The 23,062-nt window shown below is 40.7% G+C and overlaps 1 pseudogene; it reads right to left on the bottom strand.

The window, feature by feature from the left end:
• Positions 1 to 10,578: 10,578 nt before the first annotated feature.
• The window catches only part of Noc3l-ps2 (NOC3-like DNA replication regulator, pseudogene 2), a 31,325-nt pseudogene continuing 18,841 nt past the window's right edge, over positions 10,579 to 23,062 (bottom strand).

Raw genomic sequence — 23,062 nt, 5'->3', positions numbered from 1 at the left:
GGTTGTGAGCCACCATGTGGTTGCTGGGAATTGAACTCAGGACCTCTAGAAGAGCAACCAATGCTCTTAACCTCTGAGCCATCTCTTTAGAAACAAATTAAATTTGGAAGGTTTCAGTTGCTTGAAATGAAAGAGCAGAGTAAAGAAGGGGTAGAGGTTTAAGGAAAGGAGAAAATTTTTTAACCTACTGCTATTCCACTAAACGGACTAAATATTAAACTGAGTTGCAATGAATTATCATTATATTAGGTTGATGTTGTTATACAAGATAAAACGAGGCCTGTCATTGGACAAGAAGGAAGGGAGGCGGGAACAGAGGTTTTTGTTTGCTTGTTTGTTTTTTATCTTTATCAACTTGAGTATTTCTTATTTACATTTCGATTGTTGTTCCCTTTCCCGGTTTCCGGGCAAACATCCCCCTCCCCCCTCCCCTTCCTTATGGGTGTTCCCCTCCCCACCCTCCCCCCATTGCCGCCCTCCCCCAACAGTCTACTTTACTGGGGGTTCAGTCTTAGCAGGACCCAGGGCTTCCCCTTCCACTGGTGCTCTTACTAGGATATTCATTGCTACCTATGAGGTCAGAGTCCAGGGTCAGTCCATGTATAGTATTTAGGTAGTGGCTTAGTCCCTGGAAGCTCTGGTTGCTTGACATTGTTGTACATATGGGGTCTCGAGCCCCTTCAAGCTCTTCCAGATCTTTCTCTGATTCCTTCAATGGGGGTCCTATTCTCAGTTCAGTGGTTTGCTGCTGGCATTCGCCTCTGTATTTGCTGTATTCTGGCTGTGTCTCTCAGGAGCGATCTACATCCAGCTCCTGTCAGTCTGCACTTCTTTGCTTCATCCATCTTGTCTAATTGGGTGGCTGTATATGTATGGGCCACATGTGGGGCAGGCTCTGAATGGGTGTTCCTTCTGCCTCTGTTCTAAACTTTGCCTCCCTATTCCCTGCCAAGGGTATTCTTGTTCCCCTTTTAAAGAAGGAGTGAAGCATTCACATTTTGATCATCCGTCTTGAGTTTCATTTGTTCTAGGCATCTAGGGTAATTCAAGCATTTGGGCTAATAGCCACTTATCAATGAGTGCATACCATGTGTGTTTTTCTGTGATTGGGTTACCTCACTCAGGATGATATTTTCCAGTTCCCTCCATTTGCCTATGAATTTCATAAAGTCATTGTTTTTGATAGCTGAGAAATATTCCATTGTGTAGCTGTGGGAACAGAGGTTTTAGAAAAGCAAGAGAAGGACAGAGCAAAGAGGAGCTGGGAGAACATGGCCGCAAATAAGATTCTTCTCTGCGCATAGATACAGGTTGTTATGACTATTTTTAAGGGATGGGTGTGTGCAGGATTTTGTGCTGTTTAGATGGGCAAATTATACCTTACCAACTGGATCAGAGGTTATTGTGTGATGTGTTCTTTCATGTGGCAACTTAATTGAGTCCACAGTAAGAGAGCCTCGATATAGGTGGTCTCTGTATGAAACTAGCATGGCAGCGACCTGCCAAGGGAGCTGTGAGTGAGGACAGGGAGGCTTGGCAGGGTGCTGCACTGGAAAGGCTTATGGACCGCCTGGGTCAGAGAGTACTTGGGGGCAGCATGGAGTCCCTGAGATAAATTAGCACTAGTTCCAATAACCTGCTGGAGCCGGAACGAGAGAGAGAGTGACCACCAGGTATGCACGGGAAACCATTTCGCCATTTTTTATTTTTACCACAACGATTATACCCATAGATTAGTGTGTCTACCAACCCTCAACACGGAATCCTCTTTCTGTAGCTTGTCAAAGTGCAGATAATAAGAGACTGTGTAAAGTTTCTTAAGAAAAGAAGGAAGGAAGGGAGGAAGGAAGGAAGACCTTATAAACATCTATATCATACCTCCTTCCTCCTCCTCCTTCCCCCCTCCTCCTCCTCCTCTTCCTCCTCCAGGGCGCAGAGATCATTGTGAAAGAGGAGTATAGTAAGATACATTGGCAGTGAAATATGACAAGGAAATAGTGTTTTCAGGTCTCAACAGAGAAGCTGTTCCTATGAGCTGACTAGAGCTGTGACAACACGCACAAGACCCACATGAACACTAAACCAGAGAATATCCGAGGATGGGAAGAAAGGTGAGCATAAAGTTCCATTCCTAGCAATGGAGTCACTGCACCTTACAACTGCTAAGAGAGGGAGAGTTTGTTTTATTCAGGTGTATGGTCCATGAACGGTCACTCATGACCCCAGACTCAAGAACAAATTAGGCAGCATAAACTGCGTAACATTCTTTATGAATGTGTATATACAAAGGATTTAGTTGGTGTTACCCTATACAAGAGGTAACATTACTTACGGAAAAGCCCAATGCCAGGTGTGAGATGCTGCCCCTTGAGTTACTGCTCAGGGGTGCCCTGGAGATATCCAATACACTGCAGACTATGGCACTGCTCTCGTTAGCCATGAGGATTTTTGGTAAAACCCCACTGCTGAGAACACATTTTGGCCACAGAACATAGAGAAATCAAGTTGGTACTAACCCAGGAAGCTTCCTGTCCATTCCTTCATATTTCTGGAAAATGCTATACAGGTTGCTAGAGAGCAAAGCCACTAACAGTATTACCCAGATGTGTACCCTATGAACTACAGTGGAGACCAGCGTGGCGGGACAGGCCAGAGAAGACTAGATGAGTGGAGCTCCTTCTATGGAGATGCCCTTATTCCTTTGGGTAAAGACTGTCGGGTGTGGCCTTCGGGCATGGATCACTTCCTGTAAGGAAGCCAAATGAAATCACTGGTTCTCTAGAGAGCACAGTGTAGACTCCTATCAGTTTGTTGCTGGCACCCCAGGAAGATGGGTATATGTGCTTACATCTCTCCCAGGAAGATTTTTGATAACAGGTGTTAAATACGTTTAGCCTAAGGTTTAGATTATGTTTTACTCTCTGACAGACTCCGTTCAAGTTCAGTCAGCATCAGCTAAAACATAAAAATACACTAAAAAAATGGTACATTAAATATGAGTAGTAAATAGACTGGATCCATCATGTCTCACGCATTTTAAAATACTCATATATGTATTTTATGGACTGGTGAGATTGCTCAGTGGGTAAATGTTCTTGTTGCTGAAGACTGATGACCTGAATTTGATCCCTAGAACCCACAATGAAGGAGAGAACAAATCTCCAAAACATTCCAGAGCACACAACCACCAATGCACACCACACACACACACACACACACACACACACACACACCTCTGCATGCACACTAAAATTTACATTTTAAAAGCATATATATTATAATGAATAAATGACAAATTAGTTTTGAAGTGCTACTGAATTCATTATGGTACAGTGTGGTAGGGAGGTAAATTTTTAAATAGCCAGGTTTGAATTCCAACCGCATTAAAACCCTGTAATACTAATGCTAAGCTAACAATTCTGTAGATTCTGGCTGTCCAAATGTTATATAAATCTGCTATTTGGTTGACATTATATAAATAACATAATGTTTCACACATATTGCTGTCCTCTAGCTAACAGATACTAAAACCTGTTCTAGCTTGACTTCTGCTGTTGTGATGAAGTCACTCTAACCGAAAGCAAGTTGTGAGGAGAAGGATTTCATTTGACTTGCTCTTTAGTGTCAGAGTGCATCACTGAAGGAGGTCAGGACGGGATCGTGAAGCAGAAGTCATGAAGGTCTGCTGCTTGCTGACTCACTCACAGGTTCATGCTTGACTAGCTTTCTTTTACAGTCCAGGTTCACCATTCTATAAATGGTGCCATCCACAGTGACATGGGCCCACCTACATCAATTAATAATCAAGAGAATCCCCCCAGAGTGTCCACAGGCCAACACGATCTAGGGATTCTTCTCAGTTGATGCTTTCCTCTGAGTTGACTCTAGGCTGCGCCATGACATTAAATCTAACTATGGCAGCATTGCTATTACAAAGTGAGTTTAGAGTCAGGTCACAATGTTATTAAAATTTCATTAGCTTTAAAATGCCTACAAATCATTGGCCTAGAGAGAAAAGGCATCACAGACATTGACATGCAGGGAAAGAAGCACATTGAATATTTGTTGCGTACACAAGCAGTGTGGGACACACGTGTACAGATGTCTGACATTTACTTGTGATAAAATCTTTTCCTTGAACTCCTGCCATATACAATCATCTCTGGACCACCAATGTAATGCATGTGTTTGCCTTTACTTTGAAATTGAATTAAAGTTACATGATCGAGGAGTGCTTCATCGACATCTATCTCTCATGAGCTTAATGTTTGAGTCCTTCGCTTCTACGATTTCGAAAATATTTTCTTTCTTCTCTTGAAAGGAGGGGTAGAAGAAAATGACCTTTGATTTGTGTTCAAGATATTGAGTATCTCCCCCAGGAAGCTCGAAAGGACCCCCTTTGATAGGATGAAGGGAGACAAAAGAACCAGGCGCACTCACTCTTGCTTGATTGCATTCTCTGTCTGTCTCTTACCAGAAGAAAGGAGCTGGGTTAAAGCAGGCCTGACTTCATATGAGATTGTAATGAGGATTATTTTCAAATGAAAAGAAAAGGAAGCAGGGCCAGGCGCCGAAGGCACAGCAAGGCTACACTATCTCCATTTTGAAGAAAGGAAAATTACCGGAAGCTCGGAGAGCAGGAAGGGTACGCTGCTTGCTGACTTTCTATCCTGAATATCAAGCTGTCCTTGTTTAACAAAGTATTTTCTACCAGAGGGACATGGTAAATGTTGTCTTATATCACCTAAAGAACAAAGTAGTAAATGAGTATAATGACTGGACATAAATATTCATGAAATCAGGTAATTACAAGTATAACCACTGCTTTTTGATTGTTTAGAACTGGACTGATTACCATATGAAAACCATTCATTTTTTTTTGAAAGAAAGTTCTTTCTTCTTAAGCATTCTGTACTGGGCAGTGCTTCTCTAGCAGAGGGTGCTGTGGTCTCTAATTTAGAATGCAATGCCATCAATTTAGGAAGCGCGAAAGGTGGGAATGCCATGACCGAGGTGTCTGCTAAGGTCACAGGCAGTGATCTGGGAGGTGCAAAGGCTGTGAAAAACAGGGATGCGAAGAAAGTATTAATGAAACCAGGCACCCATAAGACCTTGCATCGCCACACATTCTTCAAGAAAATGACCCTCGTTTCCAACTCCAAGCACTAAATATTGCTATAATTGTAGTTACAAAATGTCAGTAATTGCACTAGCTTATGAGATTTGCATCTATTTCTAGGTCGGGCTAAATTTAAGAACGCTTTATAGTATAATAGGGAAAGTGTTAAATCTTTAGAACCACTGTGTCGCTCTGGTGTTCTGTTGTAGACAATCAGTAAAGTATGGTTCACTGACGCAATAAACTTCAACGTAGTGTCTGTCAAGTGCGGGCATCCATGGTACATAGCACTCAGCTTCATCTGTATACTTCAGGCAGTCTCTTCTCAAACACAATAAAACAGACCTAGGGAAAAAAAAAAAAACGGTTTGGAGAACTGAAGCTGAAGAGATGGCCCAGCCGCTAAATGCTAGGCTCACGACCAAAACTATAAGAGTGCAGATCAGTGGGCAACAGCAGGGCAGAAAGAAATTACCTCAGATGTATGAAGGACCGAAAGGACTATTATGCTCTTAATTTAGAAATTTGGATCTGGCTAGCCCTGTGATAAGTTTTCACTTGGGCTTACTGGAAATTTGTTTTCCCTAAGACCTATTTCAAGTTCCATATTTAAAGAAGAATTACCATAGGACTTCCTTTGTACTTCTTTAAAAAAAAAAAAAAAGCAAAACAACAAGCAAGCAAAATAACAGACCGAATTATAACTTCAAAGGAGAAAAAAATCAGTAAGGAAACAATATTGATTATACTTTGATGGTGCAGGACTCTTTCCCCAGAAACAACAAGGAAGAAATATTAATCTGAAACTTCAATGTGTTTCTTGATTTAAAAAAAGAGAGAGAGAGATAATCACGGTTGTATCAGTTAGATAAGCGCTTATGAAAATATGAAGTTTCCCACGTTCACAGGTGATAAAAGGAGAAATCGCTTCTTCCTGAGACAATTCTTTCACTTACGCTCTCTCAAGTCAATTCTAGGGATTTTTATCAACTTTTCAAAATGAATGTCTTCTAATTGGCCTTGAGTCAGACAGACTACTTCTAAAATGCGTAATGCCATTTTGGGCACTGTTTCCATCAAAGCGTTTTATAGCCGCCATAACTTGTGCAGTGTGGAAAGCGCTTAGTCTGTCGTTTCTATCTGTATGTGACCAAATTTACATCGTCTTTCAAGTCTGGAGATTTGAGAGTTCAGGAAGTCTGTTCACATTATGCACTCCCGTTTCAACACTGAAAATGTCAATGAATTTTCCGAAATCTCTGTTGCGTCATCTTATCTGCAGGTCAGTGGTATGTCACGTGCCAAATAAGAAACTCAGTGTAGGAGTGCATGAGTCGTGAATTTACAATAAGCATCTGAAAAAAAAATGATTCTATGCATTGCTTGTTGAAAGAGTCTTTGTATGGGTCGATTAATAAATTTTAAATGTGATGTCTCAGTAACTTTCGTTCAACTCTTAGGCATCCTTTGGTTATGATGTTCAAAACCATATTCATCAAAATTCTTTGAAGACAGTGACCTCGGTCACTGTAAAACCACATAAACGCATTTTCACCACTTCATTGCAAACTCACCCTGCAACTTACCCTGCCCTCAAGTTACCGATAGAGAACCGCAAACAAAAATGGCTACAATGCTGTAGGCTACCCTATCCCTGCCAATCCCTGGGCTATGCAATGTGGTCCAGGCAGTGTGATCATGCCCTGAGTACAAAAATAACTAAGCGACATTTTAAAAATAACAGAACGTGCTCCAGAGGAAAAGATAAATGGCTAGGTGATCATGAAATGAGTTAGCCAATTAATTAAAAGCAATTCTGTAAGTTCAGCAATCCAATACTGCACAAGATACACGGTTATTATAGAGGAGAAAATACTAAATTACCAGAAAAAAAATAGAGTGGGAAGAAAAAGCAAATTATAGGACCAAATATTGCAGAACGGTTTGACTGAGGGGTTGCCAAAGAAAACCCAGATACAATAAGAATACTGTCGTGCCAGGCTACAAGACAGGTATAAAATGGACACGCAAGTCCTCCAAGGGTCTTACTGCAGGATCAGCAGATATAATGCAATGGCTGTGGCTGAAGACTACAGGAAAAGGAAACAAGAACGGGTCGTGTTTGGTAGCTTCAGACGCAATGAAATCCAACAAGAAAAGCATCAGTAACCAGTGCACATGGAGAACTCACTGTGTCCCAGGCCCTGAGTTAGCCTTGTGGTGTGCAGTGTCTGACTTCATCCTTCGTGTCTCATTTCACTCTCGTTTCACAGGTATGAAAATCCAGTCTCAAATTGATTAAACAACTTTCCTAAAGCCCTGAAGTCAGTACAGTCCCTGTCTGACCCAGGACACTGCTTCCAATATAACGTGTGTAGCTTTGAACTAACATAAACCACGGGCCAATAGTCTGCTTTACAACAGTGTTCTGGACCAGCTGAATAAGCCTTATTGTACCCTATTTTTATTTTAATGAAGGACATTTATGTTCGTTTTGGTTTGTTCTGTTTTGTTTTGGGGTGTTTGCTGATTTGGGGGAATTTTTGTTTTGTTTTGTTTTGTTTTGGGGGTTTTGGTTTTTTTTGGTTTGGTTGGTTGGCTGGTTTTTGTTTTTTGTTTTGTTTGTTTATTTGTTGTTTTTGCCTTTGTCATTGTGACTAGAATATCAGTGGACATGGCTAAGCAAGTCTCTAAGGTATAGGATGTCAAGTCCTTTGTGCCCAGGCCAAGGAGTTGTAGAACTATAGGATTGGCTTGGTTTCAGTTGTTTGAGGATTCTCCACGCTGATTTCCACAGTAGCCACAGCTGTTTGCAATCCTGCTAACAGTGACTGAGGGGCCCCTTTTCTCCTCATCCTCCCCAGCACCTGTTGTCATTTATTCCATTGATCTTCGACATTCTAAATGGAGTCAAATGAGTTCTCAAAGTTGTTTTAGTTTGCATATCCTGAATTGCTAGGAACGAAAGACATTTTCAGACCTATTTCCTAACCATCTTTATTTCTTTTTCTGAGAATTCTCCCTTCAGATCTCAAGCCCACTTTTTAAAATAGGTTGCTTCCTTGATTGACTCTATTTATCTAGTTCTTTATATATTCTGCATATTAAGCTTCTGTCTGATATATAACTGGTAAAGTTCTTTCTCATTCTGTCGGCCTCCTCTTCACTCAGTTGATTCCATGGGTATAGAGAATCATTACAGCTTTATGAGTTCCCAATGATCCGTTCTTAGCCTCAATCCCTTAGCAAAGGTGTCCCATTCAGAGAGTCTTTTTCCGAAACCTACATCATGTGGAGTAACACTTCTGTGTCCTTCTGGCAATTTCAATGTTTCAAGTTTCACGTTTAGGCATTTTTTTCCACCTGGAGTTAGTTTATGGTCAAGGTGATGGATTCTAGTCTAATTTCATTCTTCTGCTGTGAACATCTAGTTTTCCCAGTTCTATTTGTTGAAGATGCTCTTCTGTCTGCTGTATGTGGTTAGTATCTTTATCAAATAGTAAATGGCTGTACTTTGTGTACTAATGCTTGTAACTTTAATTTTTTCAAATGCTAATTTTCACCCTAATGATGGTTTAATCCTCATGTGTTTAACCTCCCTGTAGCCCAGAGGTGGTAGAAAAGAAAGGATACGGGGGAAGTAGACCTGCTTAGAAAGGTTCTTTGGAGCAACTCCTGTCTGTGTTGTCTGGAAATTGGGAGTTCAATTCCAGGTCAGCAGGCAGTGGCAGCTCGATCCACTTGCAAACACCTCACAGATACATCAGCAGTTCAGTTTGTAGAGTCGGGTGAGCAGCAGTAGTGACAATGACCTAGCAGAGACAGCCAGGCCTTGGCCTTGGCTCAAGTCAGCAGGAGAGACCAGCAGGAACACCAGGAGAAGTTTTTGTCTGTGGCTCTCTTAGGGAAGCAAAGATCAACGAAGACACAAGATCCACAAGCGTTGTACAGCTAGCTATACCAGCAAGCCAAGCTCTGTCTCCCTCACTCCATGGAGTCCTATTTATGCCCTCCAAACATCACGTGTCCTCCACATGCCTTGCCTCAGCACAGGTCTCATCTCAGTACCTGGTTTCCTGACAAATGCAGCTCAACTATGCAATGTAAGGTGGACCAACATATGTGCATCATTAACAAAGAATCCTTCATTGCATGTCCTTTCACATGCTTGCTTTAAAAGAACGTCCTCTCTCTCCTGCGTCTGCTTCAGTGGAACGTTCCTTCACCTGTTTGCCCCAGCAAAACATCATCCAACCGACTCTCCAAAAAACCCTTAAGTTCCCACTTCAAATGCTTGGTACGTCCATGTAGTTCTATTGGTCTTCGTGTCTGTTTTTGTGCTGGTGTCCTAATGTTTATATCCTTATACCCACAGACAAACTGAGTCTTGGCCCCCAGCAAAGAAATGTCTCCTTGCAACAGATGGAGACCATCATAGAAAAATTCAGCTTGTCAAGATGCCGAGAACAAGTGAGCATGTGGCATCCAACACAAACTGAAATTCTACAACACAATATCTCCTGCATGTAAGGAAGCAAAGCAAAACAGAAAGTGGAAAGACTGTAAGATCCAAAGTATCAAGGAGTTTGACATGAGGTTGTTTCCTGGAAATGTCAGAGAAGCTACATCCATGAAGTCTTGTCACCATGGCTACCTAAACAAGACCTCAAGAAAGAACCACACTGACAGACATGCTACATGGAAGCAGAACGTCTCCTGGGTCACAGGTAATGAATGGATGCTGAGAATAGAAGAAGAAATAGCCTTTCCTAGAAGAGAAAAAGAAAAATTGGTTGCCCGATACTAAGTGTTTAGCAAGGAAACATGCACACAAGTAACATTATATAGACAGACTTGGAAGACTGCATTTATGTATTTAAGAATATATATTTATATATTATATAAATATATAAATTTATATAATTTATAAATATTTGTATATTTATATAATGATAATTACAGAATTTTAGAGACAGCAAAGAGGTTATTATATGGGAAGGATTAGTGGAAAGGAAAAGTAGCATAAAAATAATAGAAAACAATTCTTTAAAACTGTCTTTCTTTTTTACATATATAATTTATTGAATTTTATGTTTCATGCGCATTGGTGAAACTTCAGATGTCCCAGAACTGGAGTAGACAGTTGTAGGTGCCATGTTGTGCAAGGAATTGAACCCAGACCCTCTGGAAGAGCACTCACTGCCCTTAACCATTGAGCCATCTCTCCAGCCCAGAAAGCAATTCTTTTTTTTTTTTTTTTTGCTTTCATAGATGGTGCAATAACAGTATTTATTTACTTATAAAGAGAATTTAATAACTGTCTTGTTTAGGTTTTGTTGACTTAACATACACTGGAGTCACCTGAGAGGAGGAAATCTCAATGAAGCTGCCTCCATTAGACTAGGCGGTGGTGTGTCTGTAGGGCATTTACAGAATTCGTAGCTGACAGGCAGTGCCATTCCTGGAAAGTTGATGTGGACTGTATAAAAAGTAAGCTGAGCAAGGCATGAAAAGCAAGCCAAGAAGCAGTGTCTTCGGTGGCTCTGCTTCAGTTCTCATATAATCAGTCTCAGGAAGTCTTCCGTGTACAAAAAGAAACAGGCCCTCACATATCTGTATGTGTTTCTGTATATGCACATACAAACATATAAGACAGTCCACTGACTCTGTACTACCGTGATGATGTTTTCAAACACTTGGTGAAATCCAGTGGTCTCTCAGGAGCAGCTTCATCACAGTATCTTTTGATTAGTTGATTTAAATCTTCATTCAAAAATGCGTCTCCTTGTAAAAATTTATCCTTCTTTTTGGAGTTGAAAGATTCAACAGGTGGGTTGAATGTCATTTCTGCCATGCTGTAAGCCTCAAAAAGTTCAAGTGCAGATCTTCGGCTCAGCTCAGGCTTGAGGGCCTCCGACCCCTCAGATGGTGCCCCAGCAAGCAGATGTGCTGCAAATCTTCGCACAATGGGATGGTAATGTCTCCGAAGTGCGTGTAGCTCCCACAGCGCGGTGTTCTGTGCATTACAGTACTCCGGCTCCTCCAGCTCAGGGAGAAACACCCCGCTACCCTGAGACTCATTGTCAAGCAAGAGATCTGTTCTGGGAAAAGTGTGCATCAATATCCTGGTCATTGCTAAAAGGCCGATGCTTGAATTTGGAAGAACCTGCAGAGCAAGCGTACAAAGGCGTTTGATGAAGGCAAGAGCTCGCTGATGAGAAACCTGCTTTCTGCGCTTGGTTAGCATGACATCAAGGCAGTGGAGCACAATCTCAATGCCGTCGTTGGTAGCACCTACATGCAATGTGAAGAGGGTCTTGTAGAGATGTGTATAGAACTTCATCGGGTCAATATTTAAAACATCACCTTGTCCAGAAAGAATATGAAAAGCAGTCTGAACGCAGTGAAGACTTTCTTGATAACTTAGATCACCAGACTCAATGAGGGTATGAAGAACCACTAATAAATCATCAAAAAAACTCCACATTTATAAGATGTGCAAACTTGGCGAGACCCTCTAGAACCGCTGGCAGAAGAGGTGACTTCTGGGCCTTCTTCAATATTCTGAAGTAGGTCACAAACACAATATTCAGAGTCTCTGTGTGCAGCTTCAGCTTCTTCTCAGTGCTCTCCGACGCTTCGGCCTCCCGAAGTTCCCGGAAAGCAATTCTTTTAGATAATTTAAAAAGAAAAATCACGAAATTAGAGGGAAAGTGCAGACAAAGAAATTCCAGAAATGGACTGCTAGCATTTACCTCTGCTGTCCTTAAATAAGAAACACTTCCAAGACTACCTATGGTATTCTGTGGGAAGGAGAAACAAAGAACTGAATAGTTCCTGAATTTTCAATCAGTCAAAGGTCTTGGTTGGTTGGTTGGTTGGTTGGTTTTATTTGATCAAACTCAAGGCCTTTTACATATTAGGCAAGAGTTCTAGCTGGCAGTTAACCTCCAAGCTTAAATAAAATGCTGTCTTCAATTTAATGAATCCAGCAACAGCCCAAGAATCTGGATGTCTGGCAAGATCATTGATGGCCAATGCCGTATGTCTAAAAACTATTTTTGAATAGAAAAATATGGGAAATGAAAATGTTATAGCTGGCCAGGGAAGCTTATGCTGTCACCACAGCACTCAGGTGACCAAGGCAGAGAGATTGCCATGAAGTCCAGGGAAGTGTAAACTACAGAGAGAAAACTCATCTCAAAAAGCAAAACAAAGCAAACCATTTTTACAGACACAATCTGTATTGTTATGTTAACTCACAAAGTTGTATTTGTGTGTTGTCTATGACAGGACATACATGGCAGAATCAAGATAATTAATACACCCATTACCTACATAACTACATTAAGCTAATTAACATATCTATTGCCCAATAACATTATCATTTGATGGCAACATTATTTGAAATCTATTTTTCATGTATTATAACTAGATACTATAACTGTGGAGGTCAGCTTCAACTGTCAACTTGACACAACCCAGAATCACCTGGGAAAAAAATCTCATCATGGCTACACCTTGTTGGCTTGGTACGGAGCAGAAGAAGCCCTGAGTTGAGTGGAGTCCTGAGTGAATACGTATTGTTGACCTCAAGGACGACAACTGCCGTGACAAGGACAAAGGCCTCAAATCCATGGGAAATTGGCAAAGTCTTTCCCCATATAGGTCAGGCTCAGACTTGGCAAGACCTTCCCCTGGCCCAAGTATGAGTGTTTAGGAATAAATGATCAATGTGTGCAAAAATAGCAGCTGCAGCTGCCTCCTTGTGGCTGCACACACCCCAAGACTGCAGTCTACAGATACCTCGTACCAAGACTAGCTAACCCCTCCCCCTATGCTGTAAATAATAAACACACTCAAGTTCTGGGTTGGTAGATAGTAGATGTGGACCCCAAGGAGTGCACACAGCCCATCCATGACCCAGTTCTTTTATATTTACATGCCTGTCCCTGTCTTTTCTTCATTTCCTAACAGGTCCTAGCTAGAATTCAAGGACCAAGTTGTACAGGTTGTGGTAGACATGTGCGTGTGATTATCTCAATTAAGTTTATTAATGTAGAAAGACCCAGTCCACTACAAGAAGGACCATCCTCTAGGCAGGAGCTTCACCAATATAATAGTAAAGAAACTGAGCTGAGTACAAGCAAGCAAGCAAGTAGGCATGTGTATATTCATTTCTTTCTGCTCTTTACTATAGAAAAGATGTGCTAAGCTGTTTGTGATCTCTGTCTTGACTTCCATACAATGATGAACTGTAAACTGAAATCATATAATGAAATAAACCTCCCCTAAGTAGGTCTTTTTCTTGCCTTCTTTATTGAAAAAATTTTTTCCATTTCATATTTGGGTCACACTTTCTCCCTCTCCCAGCTCTTCCAAGATCCAGTTTACCATAGCAACATCAGTAAAACTAGAACAGTCACTATAATGTACAATTAATATTTGAACCAATCTTTTCTATCTAACTGAAATTAGATACCTTTGAACCAAAGGCTTCCCAGCCCTCCCTACATCCTGGTGCTTGGAAACACCACTCAACTCTATCATGTCAATTGTTTCAGATCCCACATGTTGAATATATACTATTAATGTCTGGCTTATTTCATTTAGCATAATTTTCTACAGACCCATTTGTGTTGTCAAAAATGACAAGATTTCATTATTATTGCTGAATGATAGATACTCCATTTGAGAATGGTATTCCATTTGAGATATAAGTATATTTAACAATGAATATATGTCATGTACATGCATACACAAAGCAATTTCATCTATTTTTCAATCTTTAGACAATCAGGCAATTTCATAATTTGCAAACTGTGAACAATCTTACAATAAACATGGTAATGCAAATAGCTCATCAGCAAATTGATTTTATTTTCAATATATATTGAATATATACACTTATATAATATATGTATACACATATATATACATATACATATATATGTACATATACATATACATGTATGTGTATATATATATATATATATATATACATATATATATATATATATATATACACACACACATATATCCAGAAGTAGAATTGCTGGGTCGTATGGAAGTTGTACTTTTAATTCTTTGAGGAAATTCTGTGGTTTTCTTTCCACAATGACTACACTAATTTTTATTTGACCAGCAGTATGTGAGGGTTCCTTTTTCTCAGTAACTTCACCAAATGTATTCTCCTGTAAATTTTTGATAGCAGAGTACTAATAATATATGGTGGTTGATCATGCCTGTTTTACAAATTTCTGCCTGTGTTTTTTGGGGCTTGTTCCTTTTTATTTACTTATGTATTTTTAGGTTACCCAGGCTGGCCTGAAACTCATAATCCTCCTGTGTTAAGTGTCCCTCAAGCTGGGACTACAGGCATAGCATGTGTCACCATTTGTAGCAAAACTTAAACATTGTCTTAGTTTGGGTCTTATTGCTGTGAAGGGCCACCATGTCCAAGGCAACCCGTGTAAAGGCAAACACTTAATCGGGGCTTGCTTACAGTTTAGAGGTTCAGTCTATTATCATCATGACAGAAAGTATGGAAACATCCGAGCAGACATGGCGCTGGAGAAGAGGCTGAGAGGTCTATATCGTGATCTGAAGGCAGCCAGAAGGAGACTTTCTTCTGCACTGGTTGGAGTTTGTGCATTGGAGTCTCAAAGTCCACCCCAAAGTGACGTACATCCTCCAACAAGGCTACCCCTATCCAACACTGCCACACCTTCTAATAGTGCCATTCCCTGGGCCACCACATTTGTCCTTTCAAGTAAGATAGAGCAGATGGAGAAATCCAACTGCGCAAGTCCAAACACAGTAACTAGGGAACTATAATATAGTTAATATAATAAGATACTAGCTCAGGATAACCCTAGCCTCACCCTTCACTCTTCTTTAAGAGACTCAAGGAAGGAAGTCTCCTGATGCTCTTAGCCATACATCTTCTATTTAATATCTATAATCTATACCAGTAATATCAATAATATATAGATATCTATATCTATAATATCTATAGATATCTATAATATCTGTAATATACAAACTTCTACCTCACATCTCAATTCTCACGCCACAATCCCAACGTCTTCATCTCTGAGGAGATGAAGAACAGCTGACTCCAGTCAGCAGCGTTGAACACGTCCTTTCAATCAAGGTTGACCGAAGTCCTAATTATTTCAGGCTTTGCACCTTGACAGGCTAAGCTAATTATTTGATTTGATTGCCTGAGGGAATGACAGATGATTCACCATCCTATCTCACCACAAGCAGCTTGGAACAATTCAGCGAACTGTTTTAATGGCTTAATTACTGTGGTTCCTCAAATATCTGAATTAACCAAAAAATGAAAGCCATGTAAACAAACAAGCAGGTAAGGGTGTGAGGACATCAGAAGGTTGTATGAAAAATATTTATCATGTTTACTAAACATGCGTGACTTTGGTTCCTGGCACCTACAGCCCTTAGTCAAATCTAATGCTAGCATATGTGTATATTCACAATAGCGTACAGCACGGATTTTCACTGATTGAAAAATGTGGTAAAAATGTTATTTGCTGTGTAATTAACGAGTTTAAATTCTGCTCCCAACTGTGACACAGCATCCATGCGGAGTCGACTCAAGATAAAGAAATCAGGAAAATGCTTTCTCATAGGCTTCAGCATTCTTTCAGGTTTCCTATGTTTGTATCTTTATTTCAGCTTTTATATATTCATTAAGTATACATTGGCTGATTGGACTGTTTCTGAAGCTAACGGGGACTTGTGCTGATACACACATAGCAAAATTAGTATGGCATGGAATCCAGGCAAAGCAAACAGATTCACACAGCCTTTCAGAGAACTGCCACGAAGTAGAAGAAGTCACCCTCTGGGCTCAGGGAGACAGGCCGAAGAGGCAGAGATGATGGATGACTCCAAGGAAGCAGTGCCTAGGGGTCACAGCAGGGCTGATGCACATAGCAATTCAGACCCTGTGACATCATGCACAGGGCCTGCTCGGGCCAGACAGTGCTGAAGTGGGGAGTGGACACTGGTTCCCATCCCTAACAAAGAAGTTATCTGCAACTGGTACCTGATATAACAGAAAGATTAGTATTCTCCAAAGGAGTCCCGCTGGGCATATTAACCACAACCCAGGACACGCCCCATTCCCAGAAGTAGCTGGCCAACACAAAACAAATGCAATGACGTTTTTGTAGACTTTTATCTTTTTGACCTTTCACTTGTATGTTTTGGTTTGTAGGTTTATGTTTGAGTTTCTTTGTTTTTTTTTCTGTTTGTTTATGATCTGTTTTTTGTTTGTTTGTTTTAAGAGAAAGAATGTGGAGTTGGGATGAGTAGATAGGTGGGAAGTTCTGGGAGGAGTCAGAAGAAAGGGGAAAGGTGATCAGAATATATTATATGAAAACAACTTTTCAATAAAAAAATAATTGTCAATAGGAGAGAGACTTCCAGCAGCGAACAGTCTGGACTTGACTCTCGCCGTTGTCAGTTCTTATTTATACCAGCGACATAATCATGTCTGCCACCATTTTCCCCATCTGTTTTAAAATAAGGGGTCACCCAAAGAAAGAACCTTCTCCTAGATGAAGATTGGTCAGTTAAAATGTGTGGAGTCCCTAGAAAAGACTCTCATACACCATACGTTGGTGGTCATTTGTGCACAGCCTTGAGAAGAAATGAAGCTTAGCCTGCAAACTGTCAAGTAAAGGCCCAAGGTGTTCCTCTCAGTTTGACTAAAGTTAAAAGAAATGTCTCTCTCTCCATTCAAATGGGAGAGTAGGGGCAAATTGACTTGAAGTGTTTTGTCTGACCGGGCTTTTCTCTGAATTTGTGTCTAAGTTCTGAAGAGTTACAGTAATGGCAAGTCACCTGGACAGGGATTGAGGAGTTAATACATGATTTCCTCTGCTCTCTGTCCTCTCCTGAATCGTCCGTTATCTCCTCTCAGCCTCTAGTCCAATGGTCCTCAACCTTCCTAACACATCCACCCTTTAATAAAGTTCCTCAGGTTGTGGTGACCTCAAGCCAGAAAGTTATTTCATTGCTACTTCATAACTGTAATTTTGCTACTGTTGTGAATCATAATGTATCTGATATGTGACCCTCAAGGGGTCACAACCCACGGGTTGAGAACCACTGGGCTCTATGCAAGTAGTAAACAGATCCAGCCTCTGGTCTATGCGGCACTTAAAGCCTGAAAAGAATCTCTGCCTCCCGTCTGTGTTAAGATGGTGGGGGATGTATGACACTCCACACTGACAGCTACTTACAGCTAATCGAGACTAACAGAAAAAGTTACTTTCCTTCTGCCCAGCTTCTCACCAGAAACTTTCCTTGAGATGACAGCAAATCCCACTATAAGTTCTTCCCTTTCTGTTTCCAGGGACAGCAATGCCCCTTCTCCATTCTCTTCCTTTCTCTCCTTTCCCACCTTGTTCCTCACTGGTCTCCCAGAAGAAATGTTTTCTAGTGGTGCAAATGTACAATTGCTCCCAAATCAAATACTCTGCTTTTTTCACTAAACATGAAATTTCACTACAGCCTCTAGATGACTTCATCTGAGAAACCGGGAAAGGATCTCTGCCTCTTGTCTGGGATGCTTCCTTGTTTCCTGAAGGTTCCATTTGTACCCTTACAGCTTGAAAGAGAATGTGAGAGAGGAGAAGTAAGGGACAAAATAAGAGGGGGTTGATTATCCACGATGCTACCCAACAGAAATAATAGCAGGTACCTGTATCCACCATTAGGGAGGCTCTAGTTTAAGGCCAACCTGGGCCCTATGGCAAGACCCTGTCTCAAAAAGCGAAGGCAAGAGAATAAATACACTATCATCCAGAATAAATACCCATGATGTGAGGCAACACATTCTAAGTATTATAAAAAAAAAAAAGGTAAGGAGAGGAAATCCTGTGGGTTTTAAGCAAAGATTCCTGCAAGTGGGGCTAGAGTAGAAAAGTCCCAGGTGGATGCTGCATTTAAGATTATCATTAGGATGGGACTGGAGAGATGGCTCAGAGGTTAAGAGCACTGGCTGCTCTTCCAGAAGTCCTGAGTTCAAATCCCAGCAACCACAAGATGGCTCACAACCATCTGTAATAGGATCCGATGCCCTCTTCTGGTGTGTCTGAAGACAGCAACAGTGTACTCATATATAATAAATAAATTTTGAAAGAAAGAAAGAAAGAAAGAAAGAAAGAAAGAAAGAAAGAAAGAAAGAAACAGAGAAAGAAAGAAACAAAGAAACAAAGACAGACTGCCATTAGGAACCCAAACAAGCAAACTGGCAACACGACTGTCCAGCTGTCCACAGAGGGTTCAAACAAATGGTGGAGTAGGAAAACCCACTGGATTTTCATAAGTGGCAGTTTCTACTTAGAATAAATCTATCACAGTCATTGTTTTCTTTCTAAACAGACATAACGGAAAGTTATCCCCAGTGAACCTTGCCTTCATTGCTGAAGCAGCCTCCAGGGACCTGAGAATATACCTGACTCTTCAGGAAGTCATTAGGATTCCAAGAAAAGGTCTCTGTCGGTTGGTTTTAAAGAGTCCGGCCTCAAGGGCTGTGTTATAAGAATTAGGAGAACTTTTCTCTACAAGAACAGCACATTTAACTTCTGATTTACTCTCAAGTTTCAGAAAAGGACTATAAAAGTCCGTTTCCCGCCAGTCCCCTGTTGTGTAGTACATCGTCCTGATACAGTGTAAGAGAACTGATCCGTGCATAATAAATGTTTTCATTGTGACCATTGCTTCTTCCCCACCCCAGTGGCTCGTTATGGTTTGTGGTATTGAAATATTCCAAGTACTGCGATTTATTTCTTCCCCGAAAGTGCGTTGAGGTGTACGCTATCATCAGCCACTCTGCTCAATCATGTCGTTTAGATGTGAAACCTCTCTAAGCTTTGTTCTCCTATAGTCATTAATTTGGGATATTTTATAGAGTCAAAATTCAACCTCAGTTTAAAGAAAACACAAGAGAATTGTCTGTGTAATGGGATAGGTAAATGGAGCTTCCAAAGAAGAGGAGAGGATTCAAGGTTAAGGAAAGTTCTGTGTGAAACTAAGAAATGCTTTTAAGTCCTATTATACTCAAAAACATATTTCAATATACAATTATATAGAAAAGTAATGTGCAAAATTGGACTCGATGCTGTGAAAAGAAATCCCCCAGCATCGGTCTTACTAAAAATGATTTATATCTTCACGCAGGGTGAAATGTATCCATCACCACTGGGTCGGGTGGGATTTGCATAGATTATCTCTATCCTTCTATCATATTTGCAAATCTTAAGCTTAAAGCACTAGAAAATCTTTCTGCGGGTCAATAAGGATGAAAAGCAGGGAAAGATAAAAATCTAGAAATATGGAAATCAACAGGGACAATGTTTCATTTTTTTCCCCTTAATACCAAAAGAATTACCTGACATAAGATAAAATCTTCAGAAGAAAAAAAAGTGTTGGCTTTCAAAACACAATGTAACTTTTCCAATTTCCTCCATTTCTAATTCCTCAGAGTTGTGAAACGAGACTGAAAATTATTACAAGTGCCTTTGTGCTTCGAGATTAGAACACATACACTCCACTTTTAAGGAAATAATTATTTTTTTTCACCCTTGAAGCACAGTTAGTGTTCATCTAAGTGTACACTTTTATGGGGTGGGTACACAGTGGTGGTCCAGTGTACGCGTACACAGTGTAGTCTTCAAGCTAGGGTGACAAGAATCCCCATCTCATTAAGCAATGGTCCCTTGTGTTGGGAGTCTCGTCATCTTGTCATTTTGGCATGTGTCACTGGATGTTCTAAGGGAAAGTCACCACTCTGTGCTGAAGAAGAAACAGAAATGCTTTCTCCACACTGTGCTCTCTCATGCAGATGCCCGTTGCAGAACTTCCTTAAGTTCCCCTTCCTCATGTCCTCCCTAGTATCTTTTCTTTGCATTCCTCCTTATTCTTCTGCAATACTATCGCATTGAATTTTAGGGATTAACTTTTTAAAAAAAGGTTTTAGTTTTGTTTCCATGTCTTGCTTTTGCTTCACTTAAAGAAATGACTTCCATCTCTAATGTTGTAATTGATAAGCGTTGCCTTTTATGGCCGTATAGTATTCTCTTGCTAAAATGAGTATTTTCTTTACCCGTTGACAAGAACCCTTCCTCTACTGTGTACAACAGATAGTGCTCAAAATGAAAACTAGAACTAACTGCCTTGATATCCCGCCTCACTCTAGTCTAAATAACAGTCATTCAAAAAACAGCTAACAACGAATCCTGGCACAGATGTAGAGATGAGGCAATCCAGCATGGAGGCTTCTCAGAAAACTGAGACCACACTTACTCTAGGACCCAGCTCTACCACTTCTGGTTCTTACACAAAAGATTCCAAGTCAATTTACCCTGGAGACATTTACACATCCGTGTTTATTGCAGCACTATCCACAGTAGCTAAGTTACAGGATCAATCTATGTCTACCGAAAAAGAAGAGAAAATTTTGCCATATATATATATATATATATATATATATATATATATATATATATACAGTACAGTATTTTCTGCCACAAAGAATGAAAGAGTGTCATTTTCAGGAAAATATAAATAAATATAATCATATTGCACAAATTAAGTCAGAGAAATACAAATATTCCATGCTTTCCTTTATTTTTCTTTTATTGAAAATAGATTCCTTTCTCATATGATAGATTCTGATTATAGTTTCCCCTCTCTCTTCCTCTCCCAATTCCTTCCCACCTCCCCTCCCCTCCAGACACACTCCGTTTCTGTCTCTTGTTAGAAAAGGACAGGCTTTGAAGAGAAAACAACTAAACATTACGAAATAAAATTTAGTGAGATGAAGCAAAAACTATCATATCGAGGTTGGATATGGCAACCGAAAAGAAGGTGAAGAGTCACAAAAGCAGGCACAAGAACCGTAGACCTACTCACCCTCCCAGTCAAGAGTCTCATAGAAACACTAGTCTAAACGCTGTGGTACGTATGCAGAGGGCCTGCTGGAGAGTCATGTAGCTCCTGTGCTTGCGCCTTGAGCACACATGTACTTTGTTTAGTTGAGCCAGAGGGCCATGTTTTCCTGTGGCTCTTTAAAAAGGTCTATAGGATTCCCTGAGCTCCGAGGGATTTGATGGAGACCTCTCATCTAGACTCTCTCTCCACATAATGTCTGTCTGTGGGTCTCTACATTTGTTCCCATATGCTGCTGGAGGAATGAAGTGGAAACTTAAGGGTTCTTTGGAAAGTCAGTTGTGTTGGCTGGTGTTTTGCTGGGGCACACACGTGAAGGAGTGTTTTCCTGAAGTGGACACGGGTGGAAGACTAAGGCAGACATTGAGTGAAAGGATGTTCTGCTAAAGTAAGCACGTGAAAGGACACGTGAAGAAGGATTCTCAGATGACAGCATGCATGCATTGGTCTGCTTTACACTGCATAGTTGAGCTCCATTTGTCTGGACTTCATAGAGAGAAACCACGAAAATCCTTCTGGTAGTCTGGTCTGGCTTCTTGCCTCTTCTGAGTACCTGGGGGGATGGGCAGAATGATATCAGCTGAGACAGACACACATACAGAGGCAAGACACATACTGAGGCAAGACCCGTGGAGGACATGTGATGTTTGGGGTGTATAAACAGGACTTGAAGGACTGTGATGGAGGCTGAGCTTGGCTTGCTGGTATACCTAGCAGTACAATGCTTGTTGGTCCCATGTCTTTATTGATCTTCACTTTTCTGAGAGAGGCACAGCCAAGAACTTCTCCTGGCATTCTGGCTGGTCCTTCCTGCTGACTTGTGCCTAGGCTGAGGCCTGACTGTCTCTGCTAGGTAGTGCTATCACTGCTGATTCCTGTTTGCTCTCCCGACTCTACCTACCTAGACTGCTGGTGTAGCTGTGAAGTGCTTGCATGTGGATCAAGCTGCCGCTGCTGACTCCTGTGAATCTAATGGCTGATTTCCAGACAACACAGACAGGAGTGCCTCCAAAGAACCATTTCTAAATAGGTCCATTTCCCCCATATCCTTCCTTTTCCACTACCTCTGGTGGGTGGTGGGTTACCAGGGAAGTTAAAGCACTTAAGAACTACCATTAAAAATAGGTTTTGGAAAAATTGAAGTTACAGAGGAAGGCTGTCTGATGATGACTGGATAACACACTGATCCAGGAGTACAGCAGAATCTCATTAGGAGTCATTTTATTGATACATTATTTTTCTTTTAGACCAATAGTGTTTGGTTTTACCTGAGATCTCTGGGCTATCCAGTTTCTGGTTCCTGTTTACCCTAGCAGTGCTGGGTATAGACTCCTTCTCATGGAGCGGACCACCCTAGTGTACCTAGTTCCAGTCCATCCAGACCTACACATGAGAACATGTCTCACAAAGCAGAAAAGATTCACTTTTAATTTATGTGCATTTATGTATGTATGTATGTATGTATGTCATGTCATGTCTGTGTGAATGCCTGTGTAGTACAGAAAAGGATTCAAGGCCAGCCTGGTCTACAGAGCAAGTTCCAGGACAGCCAGGGCTATTACACAAAGGAAACCCTATCTCAAAACAAAACAAAATAAAAAAACTCACATCCATTAGTAGCCCACTGAAAAGACAACCTCCAAATATCTCTTTAACGATTGTTAGGTTTCTTTTAGTTAGATGATGTGGTGGTGGTGGTTATTGTTATTAGTATCTTTACTTTAGCTTTAATATGGAACCTATTTTTCAAAAATTTCTATGGAAAAGAATTCATATCTGCTCAATCTGCTTTTGCTCATAAGCCACAAAAAATGACCAGAATGCAAATGGCTTGTCTATACTCTCACAAGTTCCTTGTTTGGCCTTGTTTCAAACATGCGTCATCAGTTTCAATATGTGTCCAGCAAAGCCTTAGTTTCTGGGAAGCCTTCTAGTCTTCTCCCTTCAAAATATATT

The sequence above is a fragment of the Rattus norvegicus genome, chromosome 9 (genome assembly GCF_036323735.1).
Source record: "Rattus norvegicus strain BN/NHsdMcwi chromosome 9, GRCr8, whole genome shotgun sequence".
Classification (NCBI taxonomy): domain Eukaryota; kingdom Metazoa; phylum Chordata; class Mammalia; order Rodentia; family Muridae; genus Rattus; species Rattus norvegicus.
The sequence above is the reverse complement of the archived record's forward strand: the minus strand, read 5'-3'. Positions and strand labels throughout refer to the sequence as shown.